The sequence below is a fragment of the Triturus cristatus genome, chromosome 4_2 (assembly GCF_964204655.1).
Source record: "Triturus cristatus chromosome 4_2, aTriCri1.1, whole genome shotgun sequence".
Lineage (NCBI taxonomy): Eukaryota > Metazoa > Chordata > Amphibia > Caudata > Salamandridae > Triturus > Triturus cristatus.
Genome location: NC_140586.1, coordinates 301,896,636 through 301,908,825, shown reverse-complemented (window position 1 = coordinate 301,908,825; position 12,190 = coordinate 301,896,636). Strand labels below are relative to the sequence as shown.

The window sequence follows — 12,190 nt, the reverse complement described above, 5'->3', positions numbered from 1 at the left end:
GGCATGTCATAGAGTGGAGCGGTGTGTCATAGAGTGAGTGGATTGAAGTGTTGGAGAGTGTCTTTTGTCATATATAAATTATTTTTATTTCAATAGGTACTGCAGAGTGGAGTAGCTTGTCATAGAGTAGAGTGGAGTGGTGTGTCATACAGTGGTATGCAATAGTGTGTCTGGTGCATATAGTGGAGTGGTGAACAGTGGAGTGAATTGGCATGTCGTACGATGGAGTGGCGTGCTGTAGAGTGCAATGGTATGTCATATGGTGTGTAGTAACCTGGAGTGGCGTGCCATGCCATTAAGTGTCTTTGGTCATAAATTCTTTATTCAGTTTTTACGTTCAATAGGTACTGCAGTACAGCTGGGATAGTTTCAAGATAGTTTTGAGAAAGTACCATGGTACTCCATAAATCTTAGAAAAATATAAATATATAACAATAAAAATACTTTTCCCCAACTATTCTGACTTTGGTAAAGTGCCTCTTTTATACCTATAGCTTAAAAATATTCGAATAAGCTATATCTCACATAGAAACCCACAAGACAGCCAAAATGTGATCAAACAATACAGCTGCCTTTTTATCTTGAAAGGGCTTTCAATGACCAATAATTTTGTGTTTTGTTATCGCTATGTACCTCAGTATACCACGAAAGTACAGCGATATACCGCGGCCCAATTTATCACTAAGGTTTTGTCCCTTATTACTGAAGAACTACTGAACAAATTTTAATTTGAAAAAAAGACCCTTTCCACACCCTGATCTGTATTCCTGCCAAATTTCATAAAAATCTGTTCTGCCATTTTGTCGCTACATCCATCTAAAAGGTCTATGAAAAATGCATTGAAAAAGAAATGTGTTTTGGGGCCCCACTTTTTTCTCTGCACCCCCTTAACTAATCACTACAAAACTTTGCATCATCAACCAAAGTAGAGAAATAAATAAGTCTGCATGTTGCATGAAGATTCATCAAACAGTGGCAAAGTTATTACCAATAAAAAATCCAAAGAGCTCCTATCTTTCGGAATCATAACTATAGAGTTGCTTCTGCCACTCTATATTTAGAAACTTTTTACATTAGTTTATTCACCTATAAATCTATCTATCTATCTATCTATATATATATATATATATGTAGAGGGAGAGAGAGAGAGAGAGAGAGCGAGAGAGAGATAGTGAGAGGCACTCCTCGACTGGTAGTAATCTTTTTTAATTAACTGGAAACACGAACCAGTGTGCACCTCCCCGACGCGTTTCGATTCATTCATCTGGTTCATGGGTACATGAGGCTGATTCTTCACATGGCTGCCAGATTGTTAGCACCTGCATTTATTCAAATAATTAGCTCCCATGAGCCTCCATAATCAAATCGTCCGAGGTGCATTATGGTTCTGGTAGATTCACTCAATACCTTCTAGCTCGACAATGGGCTGTCCCAAATAGTCCATGTTTAAAATATACAAATCTCAAAGTCCAGTTGTCCTGATATCAGCCCCATATCACAGGCTGGGCAGGCCCTCCAAACTTGGCAATCCACGATCATGTGCATCGTCCTCTTCCAATTATCACTTTCATTTGTGCTTCTGGGACAGTGCATCACTGTTTTTGGAGGTGGTGCAATCCCACGCGGCACAAGGCTCTACTGTGAAATATCACACAAACTTCTCCTCCACCCCAAGAAGGATGAGATTGAGATGCACTCCTCGACTGGTAGTAATCTTCTTTAGTAAATTGGAAACACGGAACAGTGTGCACCTCCCCGACGCGTTTCGATTCATTCATCTTGGTCACGGGTACATACAGCTGATTCTTTATATGGCTGCCAGATTGTTAGCACCTGAATTTATCAAAATCATTAGCTCCCATGAGCCTCCATAATCAAATCCTCCTAGGTGCATTATGGTCCTGGTAGTTTCACTCAATACCTTCTAGCCCTTCAATGGACTTTCACACATATTTTTATAGGTGGCTCTCTTGTGTGCTCCCTAAAAATCCCTTGTAGAGTCACTGAAGGTAAACAAATAAACTAAAACATCCCAGTTTTGGACGAGCAACAAAAGGTAAAGAGGGCTCACGTGAGCCCCATTTTCCTTCAGTTCCTGCCCTTGCCTTTGTGATCTCTCAGGCCAGGGATTGCAAAGGCAGTGTCAGGAGTCACAAGGAGAAAGCCAGGAGCCGCAGCTGCAACTCCTGGAGACCCCTAAACTATGTCAATGTGTGAGGGCATATAGTGCGAGTGTAGATTTACTATTCATAACTCCGCATTTGTGTTCAAGATATGTCAATAAAGCAATAAGAAAGGGAGCCTGGTCCGTGGGTTTACTACGGCTCAGGACAATTACATGAAGGCAAGCCAACGACTGGAAAGCAAGAGGCAAAAAAGATGGATTAGTGCATCTTATAAAATAGTAAAGTTAGTTTGGAGTAAGTCATAAGCAGGGCTATTGGAATTAAGCGAATGTGCCACTACTGCGTTTTCCACATAAATATGAATTTGCCACATTTACCACCCATCATCTGCTGCATAACCTGCAGATTGTAACAAAGAAATAGTTTATTTCTAGCTTAATGGCCCGTCCATACGCCACTGCAGCTTGCACCACCCATTCGCCTGCCAGTGCCTCCAATGACAGAACCAACACAACTACTAACCATAGCACTCATACAAGTGTGACAATTCAGACTATTTCAGGCCCCCAAAGCTATAAGAATAGTTCAAGTGACAGACATAAGACATTTTTATTGGATATTCAATTAATAAACAGCTGTTGCGTTCATCTGCAATTTAGACAAAGAGCGCCACCACATGGCAGACTGTCTTAAGTGATGGTGTTGCCGAGCACCTCAAACCAGTGGCTAAAATTAAGCCTGATTTAATTCTAAAACGAATTGTTTCTGCAGTCTTTCGTGTTCAAGAAGTTATTCCTCTAACTCAAAGAAAGCAAATATCGCTGCACAACTTCAGGGCAAATCTCCCAAAAAATAGCCAAAAGTGCTTTAGAAACAACCTCTGGTTGCAAAACTAGCAGCTTATGCTCTCTATCAAACCACGTTGCAAAATCAAACAAAACCAAAGCCAGCAGTCCCTATGCAAGGATTTGTGTGGGTTAAGTACATCACAAGAAGTAACTTTATCGCAGCTCCTGCTTCTTGTTTCAAACACGCACCAATAAAAAACTTCTGTGACGATATTTTGGAAGGCGTGAGCAGTGGACTAACGCAAAATGATGGGGTTCCCCTGCAGAATGTGTGGTTGGGCCCCTGAATCTCCAATATCTCACAGATATACATTGGCTTTGGGCTGAATGCGTTCCCCTGAAGAGTTGGGGACTCTTGAAGGTTTGGGGACCTCCTGTGCCGCAGGGGCCTATGTTACACCCCTTAGCGTGAGAGAAGACCCAACCTTAGACTCCCAAAGACTTTTGGATCGAAGGGATAACCAAGGTAGCGAGTTTTAATGCTTTGCTTCTATATGAGGACCTAGAAAATGATTCAGGTATAGACTTGTGGTGTAATATTTAGTGCCCTTGTGTCCATACGGTTGGTCAGTGCTCAGCTAGTGATAAGCCCTGAGTTCCACCACGAACTGTACAACATAAGTACACAAACTGGAAAGTATTTTTAGTAAAACGGCTTACAGGTGCCAAAACCTTCCCTCGCGATTTTTCTCAAAAGGTATCAGAAAGTACGAAATATCCTTTCACGCCTTCCTTGCGCTAGACGTTGGCGACTAAACACACCTTTGCCACACACGTGTGGCATTTGTGGGCACTGTAATCGGTGGATGGTTACGATTCGCTTATGAAGAAAGTGAAGACAAAACGGATGACTTCCGGTGCCTCAAGTAAAGCCCACTCGTTCAGCACTTGGGCGGATCCTAGAGTGTAGGGCGTAGATTCAAAAGATCGGATTTAACAAAAAAACAAGATAGACAGATGGGTGCATTATCACATTTATTCATTAAGGTAATGGAATGGCTACATCAGAAGAAACAGGCTCGGTTGCAGCGCGTGTGAAGTTATTTACTAAGGCTGTTCCAAATCATGGGTTTCTAGTTGGAGTAAAACCGGAAGCTGTTGATCTTATGGAACCCAAACTAGTGTGTGTCGCTGCAGTAACGTGCACCATCCATCGCCTTCTAGGAATCCATTTTGAAGGATAAGAAGACGAACATTATCAGTGGGTAGACTGAATCCCCTGACCTGTATCCTCTAGACTGGCGTCATTTTATCGGGTACCAGTTACAACCCCCAGCTCCGCAAGCTACTAACAACAGCCAATCCATCACGCCAAAGTGGAATAAAAAGGCCAAGTCACAACAGTACAAATGACATAAAAAAACAACTACATAGCAGATGAATAAAGAGTTTCTGGAAGGAGAAGAATAGTCGTTTGTTCAAGGAACTTCCGACCAGGAAAGTAATGGAACAGGCAGCTACTACATCAAGCAATAACCACAAGAGACCTCAAAACCTCTGTGAGATTTTTTTTAGATCAAACTGAGAAGCATGTTGAACTGATGTTCTTGGCCAGCTACAAGAGAAATTTAGTGCCGAAGAGTTGGGTTTAGAGTTTCTATATGTACCTGCTTGCCTCTGTTCTTTATTACCTGTGGCTACTAAATTTCTTTGGAACACAGTCCCTTGTAAATTGTTTGCCAATAACAGTGACCTCACACATATATTGGGAGAAGATGGGGGAGAAGCTACACCGGGTGTGAGAAGCTAAAATGAGGGAGCAGATCCGAATATAATCTCTTCTACCAGTGTGCCTAAAAGAGATTTTGTGATTCCAACATTGTTCTACCAGTGGTACTAATGCAACACGGTGCTGCAGAGACAATGCCATAGAAGTAATCTAGGAGGGGGCTGTTTTGTCACCAATAGGCTCATGCCACTGATGTCACATGAGACAAGCGCAGGGTGGGCACTGCTGCTAGAGAGAAGTGATGAGTGGTTATTCATGCAAGAGACAAGCAGGAAGTGTTATCACAAGGAATAAGCAGTGAGTGTCACTGACACATCAGGAAACGAGCAGGGAGGGGGCAATGACATCACCAAAGCTAAGGAGATAGCGAGTACTGATGCCACAAGAGAAAAGTCAAAAGTCAGTGATATCACAAGGACACAATTGGACAGTGAGCAGTGATGACAGAGACGAGCGGAGAGTGCACCCTGACGCCAGAGGCAGACAGGAAGTGAGAAGTGATGTCATAAGACAGAAGCAGGAATTGGGCAATGATGTCATAAGAAAAAAGCAAGAATTAGGTACTGATGTTACAAGAGATGGAGGGAGTGGATGGTTTGATATAAGAGAAAAGGCAAAAGAAAATGGGACTTTGGATGATTCCAACATAGGCAGGGAATTGATTGTGAAGAAGTTTAGGAGAAAACCATTTTGGAAGGATGAAGCCGTATTTTAAGCAGACATTTGGAGCGGGTGAAGGAGTAAAGGAGACAGGCATAGATTTTGAGAGAACTATAGGAGGTGCACATTTAGGGCGGAGGAAGAAGGGGAGGAAGTATATGCAGGCAGACAATTTTGGGTACTAACCAGCGGAAAGGTTCCTGTTTAAACAACTATAATTTGAGAATCGTTAGCACATTTTGGCATGACCTGTAGTATTCATTTTTACATGCCATATCTTTTGATGACTCAACTCGTGCGAAACCATGCCTGTGGCCCAGGTAATTAAAAGAAAGAAGAAAATGAAAGGCGCATGGACTTTGGGAAATGTGGTGGTACATAGGAGAGGAGATGAGAGGAAACGGGTGTAGGGGAGAGGAGGGGAAGGAAGGGCGGGGAAGGAGGGGTGTAGGCACGGGGATGGGAGGTAGGGGAAGGGGGATCTGTGGAGAGAGATAATTAAGATAGTGGGGGGGAAAGCAGAGAGGGGAAACCTTAGAGAAACAGTGGTGGAAGAGAGACTGAAATGAGAGTGGGATCGCAAGAGAGAGGGAAACTGGAAAATAAAGAGCAAAAAGACTGGAGAACAAGGGACCCGCGCCACTGTGCGGCCTCAAATCACTCCATATTTTTATTCGCTTGTTTTGGCCTCTCTCCATTACCTGTTTTCATTTTCCTTGGCCATGTTTTGCCCCCTTTTTTCCAAGGCTTTTCGTCTGTTGTGAGAGGCAGCGTCCCAAGGTAGCCTTGCAATTAGTTAACATGTCTTTCAGCTGTTGCCAGCTTGGATCCGGAGATTAGGTTTATTTTCTGCCGGTGCTCCCTCCATCCTGTGCTTTGACGTCCTTGAGAGAAGCAGGGAGAAAACTACCACACCAGCTCTCTCATTTTGAATCTCTGCATTGCATTGTACTATATTTATATACAACCTCATACCCCTGACAGGGGCTCAAAGTGCTTCTGTGGCCGAGTAAAGCTAGTCACATTTTCCAGATACTTAAATGCTCTGCTTCGGCGACTGCTCTCTTAGTTGGGTGTGGTTGGAAGGGCGAGTGTTTATAGAGTGCGGGGGCCGTGGACGTTTGTGGATTTACTGAGTGGCATGTTATGAAAGAGCATGGAAGCTGTGTGTGAAGTTTGCAGGATTATAAAGAGGGCTGTTATGGAAGAGTGTGGGGGTTGTATGTGAAAATTGTAGGGGGCAGATTTACAAGAAAGTGCCGCAGCGCTGCACCTCAAGCCCTTTGGCTGCGCCACGCTGCAGCACTTTCAGAGCACAGGAATGCAACATATTTCGCATTCCTGTGCTCTCCCCTGCGCTGGCGCACAAACAGCTGCCATGCGCCAGTGCAGGCACCCTTGCACCATGGTGCAAGGATGCCTGTGTCATGGGGAGATTGTTTTTGTGCAGGAAGGGTCACCTTCCTGCACAAAAACAATCCCTACAGGCCTTTTCCTCTTTCAATGCATGCTGTAGAATGCAGCACGCATTGAAGGAGGAAAAAAACGAGGAGAATTGAAAACATGTCTCCTAGTTGTGCCTCCCTACGCCTCCCCTGGGGAGGCATAGCATACTGACGCATTTCACGATTCCTCGTAAATCTGGAAATGTGTCTGGTTCCATGGGTGCTGCGTGGGAACACCCACAGCAACACCCATGGAACGCCCCTTTCACGCAAAGTGCTGTGTGTAAAGGGGCCGCATTTACAAGGACAGGAAAAGCCACGCAGGGTGGCTTTATCTGTTCTTGTAATAATGGGGCAGGGAAATGCGCTGCCGGTGGGTCACAAAAAGTGACGTACTGGCAGCGCAAGGGGCTTGTAAATGTGCCCCTGGGTTTATAGAGCCGTCTCTGAGTCTATGTGAGAAGAGTGTGAGTACTGTGTGTCACTTTTTGGGATTTATAATCTTCCTATATTGCAGGAGTGTGGGGACTGTGTGTGTAGTTTGTTGGTTTACATAGCAGCCTATGAGGGAAGAGTGTGGGTGTTGTGTGTGAAGTGCTGAAGTGGGGTTTTCTTTAAAAATTGTATACCCTCTCCATTTTGCATGTTTACATTAATAAGAATAATTAATTAATAGTAATTGTACTAATTGTTTGCTGTGTGAATTGACCAACATTACTAATATAAGAAATACATGTGGGAATTGCATTTGCAGGGCCTAATTAATACGTAAACTAATTTTCGTATGCATATTAATTATAGACAATTAGAAACTGCATGATTATATGTTGCTTTCGTGATGTATTCGTGATGTGTGCTTTATTAATGTGAATATAACCCGCATTAAGTGTTGCTTCTGCTAGATAAATACACACACATATGGGTATTAGTAAGGGGATAACATTTTATTAGTCATTTCTATGTATTAATTACGTTTTTGTGTTTCTTTGCTTAAGTTGACCATTTGGTGGCCACAAAATGGCTGACATCCCCATCAGATGAATTGACTTCATTTGTGAATGTCTCTGGGTGAAGTGCGCATGCGTCACCATCAGCAGCAGTGGCCTTTGGACGACCCTAACTCAACTGTGCCACACAAGGACACACCGGGCTACCAGCCAGCTGCTCTGAAAGAAACAATAAAAGATACATCTCCGAAGAGAATAATGAACTATATCTAAAGACACATTTTCCGTATGGGAAAGCTGTTGAACCATTTTAAACGGACCAATTAGATGCATTCAAAATATCGTTCGTTACTTTGTGGAATGTAATTTTACTATAAAAATGGTAGAATAGAGAGGTTGATAGGCGAGACCCTTCAGAAGATTTTCGATTTCCTGACGTTATGCTGACGGAGAGGACGGTGACACTGCAGGACAGCTGTTTCCTAAGACTCTGACAATATGAACTGATGACCAAGATTTTGACTTAGAGGACGACCTTTTAGCCAGAATAGGTAAATATGATGGTCTATTGCTTGATTAAACCAGAGACTCAATTTTGATTATTTAGATACAAATTTAAGATTCATTACAAGAACTGTGTTGGGCCGTTATTATGAGAAAAATGTATTTATGTAAATAATGTTATAGATTTTGTTATCACTCCAACCTGCAGCTAGCTGATCAATGGCCTATTCATGGGAGGAGTACTAAAAGGTGAAGTTTAGGCCTTTATAAATAGGGATATATGAGTACTTCCTTCCATTACAGCGAGTGGAATAATCGCCTCCTTGGAAACAGGTTATTAGAAGGATGAATGTTGGGGTTATGGGCCCCACCAGCGAATGTAGTAATTGTGTGTGATCTATGATCTGTGACGAAGGGAGGGATTTTGCATTCCGCACTGCATCAGAAGTTTGTGGGTTTACAGGGCAGCATATCTTGCAAGAGTGTGGGTTTTGTGTGTGAAGTTTGTGGGTTTCTAGAGCAGCCTACGAGGGAAGAGTGTGGGCGTTGTGTGTGAAGTTAGTCGAGTTATAGATCAGCCTTTCTGTGAAGAGTGGGGGATTGTGTGTAAAGTTTGTGGATTCATAGGGTGGCCTACGGGAGAAGAATATGGATGCTGTTTGTGAAATATGTGTGTTTATATAGCAGCTTACCTGGGAAAATACCGAGTGTTGAGTACGGCGTTTGAAGGGATGTTCCACGCACATTAAAGTGAATTTGTGGCCGGAACACACTTACTTTACACCTTGCTTGTAGCTGCTATCTCTGAATAAATTGCTACACTATTCATTGGGCATATTTGGTAGGATGTGGTTTTACCTCCAGCTACGAAGGAAGAGTTTTAGGTCCAGATTTACTAAGGCCCTACACCAGAACTAATGAGACTCCAAATAACGCAAAACTGGGTAAAGATTTAGGGGCTTATTTATAAGCCCCTTGCCCCACTTTTACATAATTTTTAACATGGGAAACGTGACATACGGGTGCGCAAGGGGCTTGTAAATAAGCCCCATACTTTTCTGCACAGACATTTTTTACGATGGAAATGCAACCTTTTCATAGCGCCAAATGCACTTTGGGTTGCTTTGAGAGTCAACGAGGCATTTCTGGGGAGGATCATTGCAAACCCACAAAGTAATCTGCCACATTTGAGGCAAAGTACCCTGTCTCCTAAGCTCTAAAAGAGGCCCTTAGTTCTTCGTACTCATTTGTAGAAATATTATATTCGCCAAAGTCTATAATGGCCACACATGCACTATACATTATCTGTTACAGCGTCTCTTCCCTTTATGCAAACAGAATTTTAAAATTACTAAAATTTAAATCATCCAAGCTAACATTTGCACGAATTTGCGATGTCAGATTCCACAAAGGAATTCTGAGTTCAGGCACGCCATAAGCAGTGTGAACTTTGTAAAATAAAATTTGTAGCTGGAGGAACTGAAAGATTTTTGGGGAGCTGCAGACGGCGCTGCCGAATGCCACAGTTGCCCAATATCGAGGCTGCCACTTGCCTCTTTCTTCCATCACCCTACAATTTGAGTCTCCTCATTTCACTCTTGCGGTTTCTTTTCAGTCATTTTTCACCCTGCTTCCTTATCTTACTCTTGTAGGTTCTTTTCCCCATCTTTTGATCCCTACTTACTCCTTTTGCAACAGATTTAAACATTTTCTTTTACTAGCTCCTATAATTGTTCTTGCCTTTCTCTCTCTCACTCTAGTCTGATATTGAACTGTATGTCCTGGTGCCCAAAGACGAGAGCCGGTGCCAACCACTGACAACCAACTCGGCCAAAGTGTTCCAACTAAAATTTGAGAAGGTGCAAGTGCAGACTTCTACCAATTCCGTCAGAATTTTTTTTTTTTACACTTCGCTAAACTCAGGGATAGCGAAGTGTTAAAAATGGCTGAAAATCTTTTAAAAAGATCATGTTTTGCAAGTAAAGAAAACTACTTTGTGTAAGAAAAAACTTCACAAAAATAAACATTTGCCAAGGTTTTACCCTAAGACAAAGTTGCGAATTGGCAAGTTTGTAATTCAATTTCAACTCCATCAAATTTCACGGGTGGAAATGTTATAAAACGCGTTTAGAGTGTAATCCTGTAATTTGTGGATAGATTACTATTTGGGTACAGTTATTGCCCTCTCCATGTCACAAATCGTGATGCTATGCCAGTTTACAGAAAAATAACCACCGCAATGTGCAGTGGAATGGAACGCCAACACTTCTACCCCTAAACGCACAATAAAACAACAACAAAATAAAAAATACCCACTGCAGTACCAATTACTGTTGCGTTGTTGAAAAGAGCACCAGCACCTCAACTCCATACATAAAAATGAAAAAAAATATATATATATATCAAATAACAGGAACAGATTTTAATGGAAAAGAAGCGCACATGTCGAGGCCCATAAGTAAAGTGCTGCAACTTCGCTTGGAGTTTCCTCACCCCTTGAATTATGAGGTGGAAGCTCGAAATACAGTACTACATTGTATAACTGCCCCAGAGATATCTCTTTACTCCTGCAGAGATCAGCTTAGAAATGAAGGATCCAAAAGCTGCCAAAAATTGGCAGAAACTCTTTTATTAAAAAAAAGCAATATACGCTGATTTTGTACAGACAATAGACAATGTCCTACAGTCAACCAAAATATGTTTTTTTAAATGACCACTATATTAATCATGAAAAGAAATTGTCAAGTGTTTGGCAACTCGCTGGTCAGATTTGCTCACAACACACCTGGATTTGGGAAAAGCAACGCACGCAGAGTTTTTGTTGGAAAACGGGTAAAGTGGTTTTCTTGGATGGCACTCAGAAGTCCTGCAGGCGTTAGTGGCTTGCTTTGGGCAGTCCCTGGTGTTGAGACATGCCTCACAGACTACTGCTAACACCATTAGTTGCTGCTCTCAAGTTTAAATATACTACCTCAGGCGTAGTGAGTGTTTGAGGCTCTGATACTGTTCAAAAGTTGGAGTCTATAGCTGTCCTAGGCCCTACTTTGGCTGGAATGGGTGCCACACTGTGACAGGGTTTCATAAGGTCCATTTCTGTCCACCATTGCCCCATTGTGTGGATGAAGCCCTCACAATCTGCCCTTGAATTGGGGTTGTGCTGCTGTAACATAAAGGGGAGGAACTCTTTTTAGTCTAATGTAGTACAGATGGAGGCTCCCAACTTTGCAAGCCTAAATCCTGATGTTGGTAGCTCAAAGGAGAGTATACTAGAGCCAGACACAAAAGGGAATAAGTCAAGTCTATGTCAGACCTCTAACAATATTGTTTAATTATGTTTAGGTAGGGTGTTGGAGTCACCTGGCTTTTTGTTTTCTAATAAGGAGGCAATATCTCCAATTATCCATTTGTGTCCAAATGTGGAGGCAATATCTGCAGTATTGTGCAGTTCTGAAGGCATCATCAAGTGTATTAAGTGTTGTTCTGAAGGCAATATCTGGAGTATTTCCATTTCTGGTGGATTAACCGGTTGTTTCAAGCCTAGTGTTAGATCAATGTCTCAAGTACTGTCCCATTCTGTTGTCCTCGTCAAGTATATTTAAGCCTAGTTCTAGAAGAAAAATTCAGGGTAGTGTGTTTAGGTATGGTGACTCTTCTGGGGCACTGTGTTCCATTCTAAAGGCCAGACTTGTCGGACCCGATTACGAGTTCGACGGTGCGACGTTGGGACCGCCCCACTGCTACACCGCCAAACCCGCGGGAGGAACGCCAGCTGCATTATGACTTTTTTTTAATCATTGGAGTACGGTTCCTTTGCCGTCCCCACGGTGGTGCATATGAAATAGGTACCACAATCGGAAAGTCAAAAGTAGTTCCAGCAGTGGCATGCACTGTAAAGTCGATGCCATGCTGTAACTGGGGGTGCATGAACACA

General features: G+C 42.6%; 1 protein-coding gene and 1 pseudogene across 1 annotated transcript in view; one reads left to right on the top strand and one right to left on the bottom strand.

Moving 5' to 3' along the window:
* LOC146833747 (MBT domain-containing protein 1-like) overlaps positions 1-4,450 on the top strand; it is a 50,931-nt pseudogene extending 46,481 nt beyond the window's left edge.
* PAPPA2 (pappalysin 2) overlaps positions 1-12,190 on the bottom strand; it is a 687,952-nt gene that overhangs the window by 89,733 nt on the left and 586,029 nt on the right. The window lies entirely within an intron of this gene.